Source organism: Oncorhynchus nerka, linkage group LG2 (genome assembly GCF_034236695.1).
Source record: "Oncorhynchus nerka isolate Pitt River linkage group LG2, Oner_Uvic_2.0, whole genome shotgun sequence".
In the NCBI taxonomy this organism is placed as follows: Eukaryota; Metazoa; Chordata; class Actinopteri; order Salmoniformes; family Salmonidae; genus Oncorhynchus; species Oncorhynchus nerka.
In genome coordinates, this window is record NC_088397.1 from 1,816,878 (window position 1) to 1,829,387 (window position 12,510).

The following is a 12,510-nucleotide window of genomic DNA, read 5'->3' on the forward strand; positions in this document are numbered from 1 at the left end:
TAGATACAGACTGGGTTAGATAGATACAGACTGGGTTAGATAGATACAGACTGGGTTAGATACAGACTGGGTTAGATACAGACTGGGTTAGATACAGACTGGGTTAGATACAGACTGGGTTAGATACAGACTGGGTTAGATACAGACTGGGTTAGATAGATACAGACTGGGTTAGATAGATACAGACTGGGTTAGACACATAGACTGGGTTAGATAGATACAGACTGGGTTAGACACATACAGACTGGGTTAGATAGATACAGACTGGGTTAGATACATACAGACTGGGTTAGATACATACAGACTGGGTTAGATAGATACAGACTGGGTTAGATAGATACAGATTGGGTGAGATACAGACTGGGTTAGATACAGACTGGGTTAGATAGATACAGACTGGGTTAGATAGATACAGACTGAGTTAGATACATACAGACTGGGTTAGATAGATACAGACTGGGTTAGACACATACAGACTGGGTTAGATAGATACAGACTGGGTTAGACACATACAGACTGGGTTAGATAGATACAGACTGGGTTAGACACATACAGACTGGGTTAGATAGATACAGACTGGGTTAGATACATACAGACTGGGTTAGATACATACAGACTGGGTTAGACACATACAGACTGGGTTAGATACATACAGACTGGGTTAGATACATACAGACTGGGTTAGATACATACAGACCGGGTTAGACACATACAGACCGGGTTAGACACATACAGACCGGGTTAGACACATACAGACCGGGTTAGATAGATACAGACCGGGTTAGATAGATACAGACCGGGTTAGATAGATACAGACCGGGTTAGATACATACAGACTGGGTTAGACACATACAGACTGGGTTAGACACAGACTGGGTTAGACACAGACTGGGTTAGACACAGACTGGGTTAGACACAGACTGGGTTAGACACAGACTGGGTTAGACACAGACTGGGTTAGATACAGACTGGGTTAGATACATACAGACTGGGTTAGATACATACAGACTGGGTTAGATACATACAGACTGGGTTAGACACATACAGACTGGGTTAGATAGATACAGACTGGGTTAGACACATACAGACTGGGTTAGACACATACAGACTGGGTTAGATAGATACAGACTGGGTTGGACACATACAGACTGGGTTAGATACATACAGACTGGGTTAGACACATACAGACCGGGTTAGATACATACAGACTGGGTTAGATAGATACAGACTGGGTTAGATAGATACAGATTGGGTTAGATACAGACTGGGTTAGATACATACAGACTGGGTTAGATACATACAGACTGGGTTAGATAGATACAGACTGGGTTAGATAGATACAGACTGGGTTAGACACATACAGACTGGGTTAGATAGATACAGACTGGGTTAGACACATACAGACTGGGTTAGACACATACAGACTGGGTTAGATAGATACAGACTGGGTTGGACACATACAGACTGGGTTAGATACATACAGACTGGGTTAGACACATACAGACCGGGTTAGATACATACAGACTGGGTTAGATAGATACAGACTGGGTTAGATAGATACAGATTGGGTTAGATACAGACTGGGTTAGATACATACAGACTGGGTTAGATACATACAGACTGGGTTAGATAGATACAGACTGGGTTAGATAGATACAGACTGGGTTAGACACATACAGACTGGGTTAGATAGATACAGACTGGGTTAGATACATACAGACTGGGTTAGATAGATACAGACTGGGTTAGATATATACAGACTGGGTTAGATAGATACAGACTGGGTTAGATACAGACTGGGTTAGATACAGACTGGGTTAGATACAGACTAGGTTAGATACAGACTAGGTTAGATAGATACAGACTGGGTTAGACACATACAGACTGGGTTAGATAGATACAGACTGGGTTAGACACATACAGACTGGGTTAGATAGATACAGACTGGGTTAGATACATACAGACTGGGTTAGACACATACAGACTGGGTTAGATAGATACAGACTGGGTTAGACACATACAGACTGGGTTAGACACATACAGACTGGGTTAGACACATACAGACTGGGTTAGATACAGACTGGGTTAGATACATACAGGATTAGATACATACAGACTGGGTTAGATACATACAGACTGGGTTAGATACATACAGACTGGGTTAGATACATACAGACTGGTTTAGATAGATACAGATTGGGTTAGATACAGACTGGGTTAGATACATACAGACTGGGTTAGATAGATACAGACTGGGTTAGATACATACAGACTGGGTTAGACACATACAGACTGGGTTAGATAGATACAGACTGGGTTAGACACATACAGACTGGGTTAGATAGATACAGACTGGGTTAGATACATACAGACTGGGTTAGATACATACAGACTGGGTTAGATAGATACAGACTGGGTTAGATACAGACTGGGTTAGATACAGACTGGGTTAGATACAGACTAGGTTAGATACAGACTGGGTTAGATAGATACAGACTGGGTTAGACACATACAGACTGGGTTAGATAGATACAGACTGGGTTAGACACATACAGACTGGGTTAGATAGATACAGACTGGGTTAGATAGATACAGACTGGGTTAGACACATACAGACTGGGTTAGATCCATACAGGGTTAGATACATACAGACTGGGTTAGATACATACAGACTGGGTTAGATACATACAGACTGGGTTAGATACATACAGACTGGGTTAGATACATACAGACTGGGTTAGATACATACAGACTGGGTTAGATAGATACAGATTGGGTTAGATACAGACTGGGTTAGATACAGACTGGGTTAGACACATACAGACTGGGTTAGACACATACAGACTGGGTTAGATAGATACAGACTGGGTTAGATACATACAGACTGGGTTAGATAGATACAGACTGGGTTAGATAGATACAGACTGGGTTAGATAGATACAGACTGGGTTAGATAGATACAGACTGGGTTAGATAGATACAGACTGGGTTAGATAGATACAGACTGGGTTAGATAGATACAGACTGGGTTAGATAGATACAGACTGGGTTAGATACAGACTGGGTTAGATAGATACAGACTGGGTTAGATACAGACTGGGTTAGATACAGACTAGGTTAGACACATACAGACTGGGTTAGATAGATACAGACTGGGTTAGATAGATACAGACTGGATTAGATACATACAGACTGGGTTAGATAGATACAGACTGGGTTAGATAGATACAGACTGGGTTAGATACAGACTGGGTTAGATACAGACTGGGTTAGATACAGACTAGGTTAGATACAGACTGGGTTAGATAGATACAGACTGGGTTAGATACATACAGACTGGGTTAGACACATACAGACTGGGTTAGATAGATACAGACTGGGTTAGACACATACAGACTGGGTTAGATACAGACTGGGTTAGATACATAAAGACTGGGATACATACAGACTGGGTTAGATACAGACTGGGTTAGATAGATACAGACTGGGTTAGACACAGACTGGGTTAGATACAGACTGGGTTAGATACAGACTGGGTTAGATAGATACAGACTGGGTTAGATACAGACTGGGTTAGATACAGACTGGGTTAGATACAGACTGGGTTAGATACAGACAGACTGGGTTAGATACATACAGACTGGGTTAGATACATACAGACTGGGTTAGATACATACAGACTGGGTTAGACACATACAGACTGGGTTAGACTGGGTTAGACACATACAGACTGGGTTAGATAGATACAGACTGGGTTAGATAGATACAGACTGGGTTAGACACATACAGACTGGGTTAGATACAGACTGGGTTAGATACAGACTGGGTTAGATACATAAAGACTGGGATACATACAGACTGGGTTAGATACAGACTGGGTTAGATAGATACAGACTGGGTTAGACACAGACTGGGTTAGATACAGACTGGGTTAGATACAGACTGGGTTAGATAGATACAGACTGGGTTAGATACAGACTGGGTTAGATACAGACTGGGTTAGATACATACAGACTGGGTTAGATACATACAGACCGGGTTAGACACATACAGACCGGGTTAGATACATACAGACCGGGTTAGATAGATACAGACTGGGTTAGATAGATACAGATTGGGTTAGATACATACAGACTGGGTTAGATACATACAGACTGGGTTAGATACATACAGACTGGGTTAGATACATACAGACTGGGTTAGATAGATACAGACAGGGTTAGATACATACAGACTGGGTTAGATAGATACAGACTGGGTTAGATAGATACAGACTGGGTTAGACACATACAGACTGGGTTAGATAGATACAGACTGGGTTAGATAGATACAGACTGGGTTAGATAGATACAGATTGGGTTAGATACAGACTGGGTTAGATACATACAGACTGGGATAGATAGATACAGACTGGGTTAGATACATACAGACTGGGTTAGATACATACAGACTGGGTTAGACAGATACAGACTGGGTTAGATAGATACAGACTGGGTTAGACACATACAGACTGGGTTAGATAGATACAGACTGGGTTAGATACAGACTGGGTTAGATACATACAGACTGGGTTAGATATATACAGACTGGGTTAGATAGATACAGACTGGGTTAGATACAGACTGGTTAGATACAGACTGGGTTAGATACATACAGACTGGGTTAGATACATACAGACTGGGTTAGATACATACAGACTGGGTTAGATACATACAGACTGGGTTAGATAGATACAGATTGGGTTAGATACAGACTGGGTTAGATACAGACTGGGTTAGATAGATACAGACTGGGTTAGACACATACAGACTGGGTTAGATAGATACAGACTGGGTTAGATACATACAGACTGGGTTAGATAGATACAGACTGGGTTAGATATATACAGACTGGGTTAGATATATACAGACTGGGTTAGATAGATACAGACTGGGTTAGATACAGACTGGGTTAGATACAGACTGGGTTAGGTACAGACTGGGTTAGATACAGACTGGGTTAGATACAGACTAGGTTAGATACAGACTAGGTTAGATAGATACAGACTGGGTTAGACACATACAGACTGGGTTAGATAGATACAGACTGGGTTAGACACATACAGACTGGGTTAGATAGATACAGACTGGGTTAGACAGATACAGACTGGGTTAGACACATACAGACTGGGTTAGACACATACAGACTGGGTTAGACACATACAGACTGGGTTAGACACATACAGACTGGGTTAGACACATACAGACTGGGTTAGATACAGACTGGGTTAGATACAGACTGGGTTAGATACATACAGACTGGGTTAGATACATACAGACTGGGTTAGATACATACAGACTGGGTTAGATACATACAGACTGGGTTAGATACATACAGACTGGGTTAGATAGATACAGATTGGGTTAGAAATATACAGATTGGGTTAGATACAGACTGGGTTAGATACATACAGACTGGGTTAGATAGATACAGACTGGGTTAGATACATACAGACTGGGTTAGACACATACAGACTGGGTTAGATAGATACAGACTGGGTTAGACACATACAGACTGGGTTAGATAGATACAGACTGGGTTAGATACATACAGACTGGGTTAGATATATACAGACTGGGTTAGATATATACAGACTGGGTTAGATAGATACAGACTGGGTTAGATAGATACAGACTGGGTTAGATACAGACTGGGTTAGATACAGACTAGGTTAGATACAGACTGGGTTAGATAGATACAGACTGGGTTAGACACATACAGACTGGGTTAGATAGATACAGACTGGGTTAGACACATACAGACTGGGTTAGATAGATACAGACTGGGTTAGACACATACAGACTGGGTTAGACACATACAGACTGGGTTAGATCCATACAGGGTTAGATACATACAGACTGGGTTAGATACATACAGACTGGGTTAGATAGATACAGACTGGGTTAGATAGATACAGATTGGGTTAGATACAGACTGGGTTAGATACAGACTGGGTTAGATACATACAGACTGGGTTAGATAGATACAGACTGGGTTAGATAGATACAGACTGGGTTAGATAGATACAGACTGGGTTAGACACATACAGACTGGGTTAGATAGATACAGACTGGGTTAGATACATACAGACTGGGTTAGATACATACAGACTGGGTTAGATAGATACAGACTGGGTTAGATAGATACAGACTGGGTTAGATACAGACTGGGTTAGATACAGACTGGGTTAGATACAGACTAGGTTAGATACAGACTGGGTTAGATAGATACAGACTGGGTTAGACACATACAGACTGGGTTAGATAGATACAGACTGGGTTAGACACATACAGACTGGGTTAGATAGATACAGACTGGGTTAGACACATACAGACTGGGTTAGACACATACAGACTGGGTTAGACACATACAGACTGGGTTAGATCCATACAGACTGGGTTAGATAGATACAGACTGGGTTAGATACATACAGACTGGGTTAGATAGATACAGACTGGGTTAGATAGATACAGATTGGGTTAGATACAGACTGGGTTAGATACATACAGACTGGGTTAGATAGATACAGACTGGGTTAGATAGATACAGACTGGGTTAGATAGATACAGACTGGGTTAGATACATACAGACTGGGTTAGATACATACAGACTGGGTTAGATACATACAGACTGGGTTAGATACATACAGACTGGGTTAGATAGATACAGACTGGGTTAGATAGATACAGACTGGGTTAGATAGATACAGACTGGGTTAGATAGATACAGACTGGGTTAGATACAGACTGGGTTAGATAGATACAGACTGGGTTAGATAGATACAGACTGGGTTAGATACAGACTGGGTTAGATACAGACTGGGTTTACAGACTAGGTTAGATACAGACTGGGTTAGATACAGACTGGGTTAGATAGATACAGACTGGGTTAGATAGATACAGACTGGGTTAGATAGATACAGACTGGGTTAGATACAGACTGGGTTAGATACAGACTGGGTTAGATACAGACTAGGTTAGACACATACAGACTGGGTTAGATAGATACAGACTGGGTTAGATAGATACAGACTGGATTAGATACATACAGACTGGGTTAGATAGATACAGACTGGGTTAGATAGATACAGACTGGGTTAGATACAGACTGGGTTAGATACAGACTGGGTTAGATACAGACTAGGTTAGATACATACAGACTGGGTTAGATAGATACAGACTGGGTTAGATAGATACAGACTGGGTTAGACACATACAGACTGGGTTAGATAGATACAGACTGGGTTAGATAGATACAGACTGGGTTAGATAGATACAGACTGGGTTAGATAGATACAGATTGGGTTAGATACAGACTGGGTTAGATACATACAGACTGGGTTAGATAGATACAGACTGGGTTAGATACATACAGACTGGGTTAGATACATACAGACTGGGTTAGACAGATACAGACTGGGTTAGATAGATACAGACTGGGTTAGACACATACAGACTGGGTTAGATAGATACAGACTGGGTTAGATACAGACTGGGTTAGATACATACAGACTGGGTTAGATATATACAGACTGGGTTAGATAGATACAGACTGGGTTAGATACAGACTGGTTAGATACAGACTGGGTTAGATACATACAGACTGGGTTGATACATACAGACTGGGTTAGATACATACAGACTGGGTTAGATACATACAGACTGGGTTAGATAGATACAGACTGGGTTAGATAGATACAGATTGGGTTAGATACAGACTGGGTTAGATACAGACTGGGTTAGATACATACAGACTGGGTTAGATAGATACAGACTGGGTTAGACACATACAGACTGGGTTAGATAGATACAGACTGGGTTAGATACATACAGACTGGGTTAGATAGATACAGACTGGGTTAGATATATACAGACTGGGTTAGATAGATACAGACTGGGTTAGATACAGACTGGGTTAGATACAGACTGGGTTAGGTACAGACTGGGTTAGATACAGACTGGGTTAGATACAGACTAGGTTAGATACAGACTAGGTTAGATAGATACAGACTGGGTTAGACACATACAGACTGGGTTAGATAGATACAGACTGGGTTAGACACATACAGACTGGGTTAGATAGATACAGACTGGGTTAGATAGATACAGACTGGGTTAGACACATACAGACTGGGTTAGACACATACAGACTGGGTTAGACACATACAGACTGGGTTAGACACATACAGACTGGGTTAGACACATACAGACTGGGTTAGATACAGACTGGGTTAGATACAGACTGGGTTAGATACATACAGGGTTAGATACATACAGACTGGGTTAGATACATACAGACTGGGTTAGATACATACAGACTGGGTTAGATACATACAGACTGGGTTAGATAGATACAGATTGGGTTAGATAGATACAGATTGGGTTAGATACAGACTGGGTTAGATACATACAGACTGGGTTAGATAGATACAGACTGGGTTAGATACATACAGACTGGGTTAGACACATACAGACTGGGTTAGATAGATACAGACTGGGTTAGACACATACAGACTGGGTTAGATAGATACAGACTGGGTTAGATACAGACTGGGTTAGATACATACAGACTGGGTTAGATATATACAGACTGGGTTAGATAGATACAGACTGGGTTAGATACAGACTGGGTTAGATACATACAGACTGGGTTAGATACATACAGACTGGGTTAGATACATACAGACTGGGTTAGATACATACAGACTGGGTTAGATACATACAGACTGGGTTAGATAGATACAGACTGGGTTAGATAGATACAGATTGGGTTAGATACAGACTGGGTTAGATACAGACTGGGTTAGATACATACAGACTGGGTTAGATAGATACAGACTGGGTTAGACACATACAGACTGGGTTAGATAGATACAGACTGGGTTAGATACATACAGACTGGGTTAGATAGATACAGACTGGGTTAGATATATACAGACTGGAGTTAGATAGATACAGACTGGGTTAGATACAGACTGGAGTTAGATACAGACTGGGTTAGGTACAGACTGGGTTAGATACAGACTGGGTTAGATACAGACTAGGTTAGATACAGACTCAGGTTAGATAGATACAGACTGGAGTTAGACACATACAGACTGGGTTAGATAGATACAGACTGGGTTAGACACATACAGACTGGGTTAGATAGATACAGACTGGGTTAGATAGATACAGACTGGGTTAACACATACAGACTGGGTTAGACACATACAGACTGGAGTTAGACACATACAGACTGGAGTTAGACACATACAGACTGGGTTAGACACATACAGACTGGGTTAGATACAGACTGGGTTAGATACAGACTGGGTTAGATACATACAGGGTTAGATACATACAGACTGGGTTAGATACATACAGACTGGGTTAGATACATACAGACTGGGTTAGATACATACAGACTGGGTTAGATAGATACAGATTGGGTTAGATAGATACAGATTGGGTTAGATACAGACTGGGTTAGATACATACAGACTGGGTTAGATAGATACAGACTGGGTTAGATACATACAGACTGGGTTAGACACATACAGACTGGGTTAGATAGATACAGACTGGGTTAGACACATACAGACTGGGTTAGATAGATACAGACTGGGTTAGATACATACAGACTGGGTTAGATAGATACAGACTGGGTTAGATACATACAGACTGGGTTAGATAGATACAGACTGGGTTAGATAGATACAGATTGGGTTAGATACAGACTGGGTTAGATACATACAGACTGGGTTAGATAGATACAGACTGGGTTAGATAGATACAGACTGGGTTAGATAGATACAGACTGGGTTAGATACATACAGACTGGGTTAGATACATACAGACTGGGTTAGATACATACAGACTGGGTTAGATACATACAGACTGGGTTAGATAGATACAGACTGGGTTAGATAGATACAGACTGGGTTAGATAGATACAGACTGGGTTAGATAGATACAGACTGGGTTAGATACAGACTGGGTTAGATAGATACAGACTGGGTTAGATAGATACAGACTGGGTTAGATACAGACTGGGTTAGATACAGACTGGGTTAGATACAGACTAGGTTAGACACATACAGACTGGGTTAGATAGATACAGACTGGGTTAGATAGATACAGACTGGGTTAGATAGATACAGACTGGGTTAGATAGATACAGACTGGGTTAGATACAGACTGGGTTAGATACAGACTGGGTTAGATACAGACTAGGTTAGACACATACAGACTGGGTTAGATAGATACAGACTGGGTTAGATAGATACAGACTGGATTAGATACATACAGACTGGGTTAGATAGATACAGACTGGGTTAGATAGATACAGACTGGGTTAGATACAGACTGGGTTAGATACAGACTGGGTTAGATACAGACTAGGTTAGATACATACAGACTGGGTTAGATAGATACAGACTGGGTTAGATAGATACAGACTGGGTTAGACACATACAGACTGGGTTAGATAGATACAGACTGGGTTAGATAGATACAGACTGGGTTAGATAGATACAGACTGGGTTAGATAGATACAGATTGGGTTAGATACAGACTGGGTTAGATACATACAGACTGGGTTAGATAGATACAGACTGGGTTAGATACATACAGACTGGGTTAGATACATACAGACTGGGTTAGACAGATACAGACTGGGTTAGATAGATACAGACTGGGTTAGACACATACAGACTGGGTTAGATAGATACAGACTGGGTTAGATACAGACTGGGTTAGATACATACAGACTGGGTTAGATATATACAGACTGGGTTAGATAGATACAGACTGGGTTAGATACAGACTGGTTAGATACAGACTGGGTTAGATACATACAGACTGGGTTAGATACATACAGACTGGGTTAGATACATACAGACTGGGTTAGATACATACAGACTGGGTTAGATAGATACAGACTGGGTTAGATAGATACAGATTGGGTTAGATACAGACTGGGTTAGATACAGACTGGGTTAGATACATACAGACTGGGTTAGATAGATACAGACTGGGTTAGACACATACAGACTGGGTTAGATAGATACAGACTGGGTTAGATACATACAGACTGGGTTAGATAGATACAGACTGGGTTAGATATATACAGACTGGGTTAGATAGATACAGACTGGGTTAGATACAGACTGGGTTAGATACAGACTGGGTTAGGTACAGACTGGGTTAGATACAGACTGGGTTAGATACAGACTAGGTTAGATACAGACTAGGTTAGATAGATACAGACTGGGTTAGACACATACAGACTGGGTTAGATAGATACAGACTGGGTTAGACACATACAGACTGGGTTAGATAGATACAGACTGGGTTAGATAGATACAGACTGGGTTAGACACATACAGACTGGGTTAGACACATACAGACTGGGTTAGACACATACAGACTGGGTTAGACACATACAGACTGGGTTAGACACATACAGACTGGGTTAGATACAGACTGGGTTAGATACAGACTGGAGTTAGATACATGCAGGGTTAGATACATACAGACTGGGTTAGATACATACAGACTGGAGTTAGATACATACAGACTGGGTTAGATACATACAGACTGGGTTAGATAGATACAGATTGGGTTAGATAGATACAGATTGGGTTAGATACAGACTGGGTTAGATACATACAGACTGGGTTAGATAGATACAGACTGGGTTAGATACATACAGACTGGGTTAGACACATACAGACTGGGTTAGATAGATACAGACTGGGTTAGACACATACAGACTGGGTTAGATAGATACAGACTGGGTTAGATACATACAGACTGGGTTAGATAGATACAGACTGGGTTAGATATATACAGACTGGGTTAGATAGATACAAACTGGGTTAGATAGATACAGACTGGGTTAGATACAGACTGGGTTAGATACAGACTAGGTTAGATACAGACTGGGTTAGATAGATACAGACTGGGTTAGACACATACAGACTGGGTTAGATAGATACAGACTGGGTTAGACACATACAGACTGGGTTAGATAGATACAGACTGGAGTTGGACACATACAGACTGGAGTTAGACACATACAGACTGGGTTAGATCCATGCAGGGTTAGATACATACAGACTGGGTTAGATACATACAGACTGGGTTAGATAGATACAGACTGGGTTAGATAGATACAGATTGGGTTAGATACAGACTGGGTTAGATACAGACTGGGTTAGATACATACAGACTGGGTTAGATAGATACAGACTGGGTTAGATAGATACAGACTGGGTTAGACACATACAGACTGGAGTTGAATAGATACAGACTGGGTTAGATACATACAGACTGGGTTAGATACATGAACTGGGTTAGATAGATACAGACTGGGTTAGATAGATACAGACTGGGTTAGATACGAACTGACTGGGTTAGATACAGACTGGGTTAGATACAGACTGGGTTAGATAGATACAGACTGGGTTAGATACATACAGACTGGGTT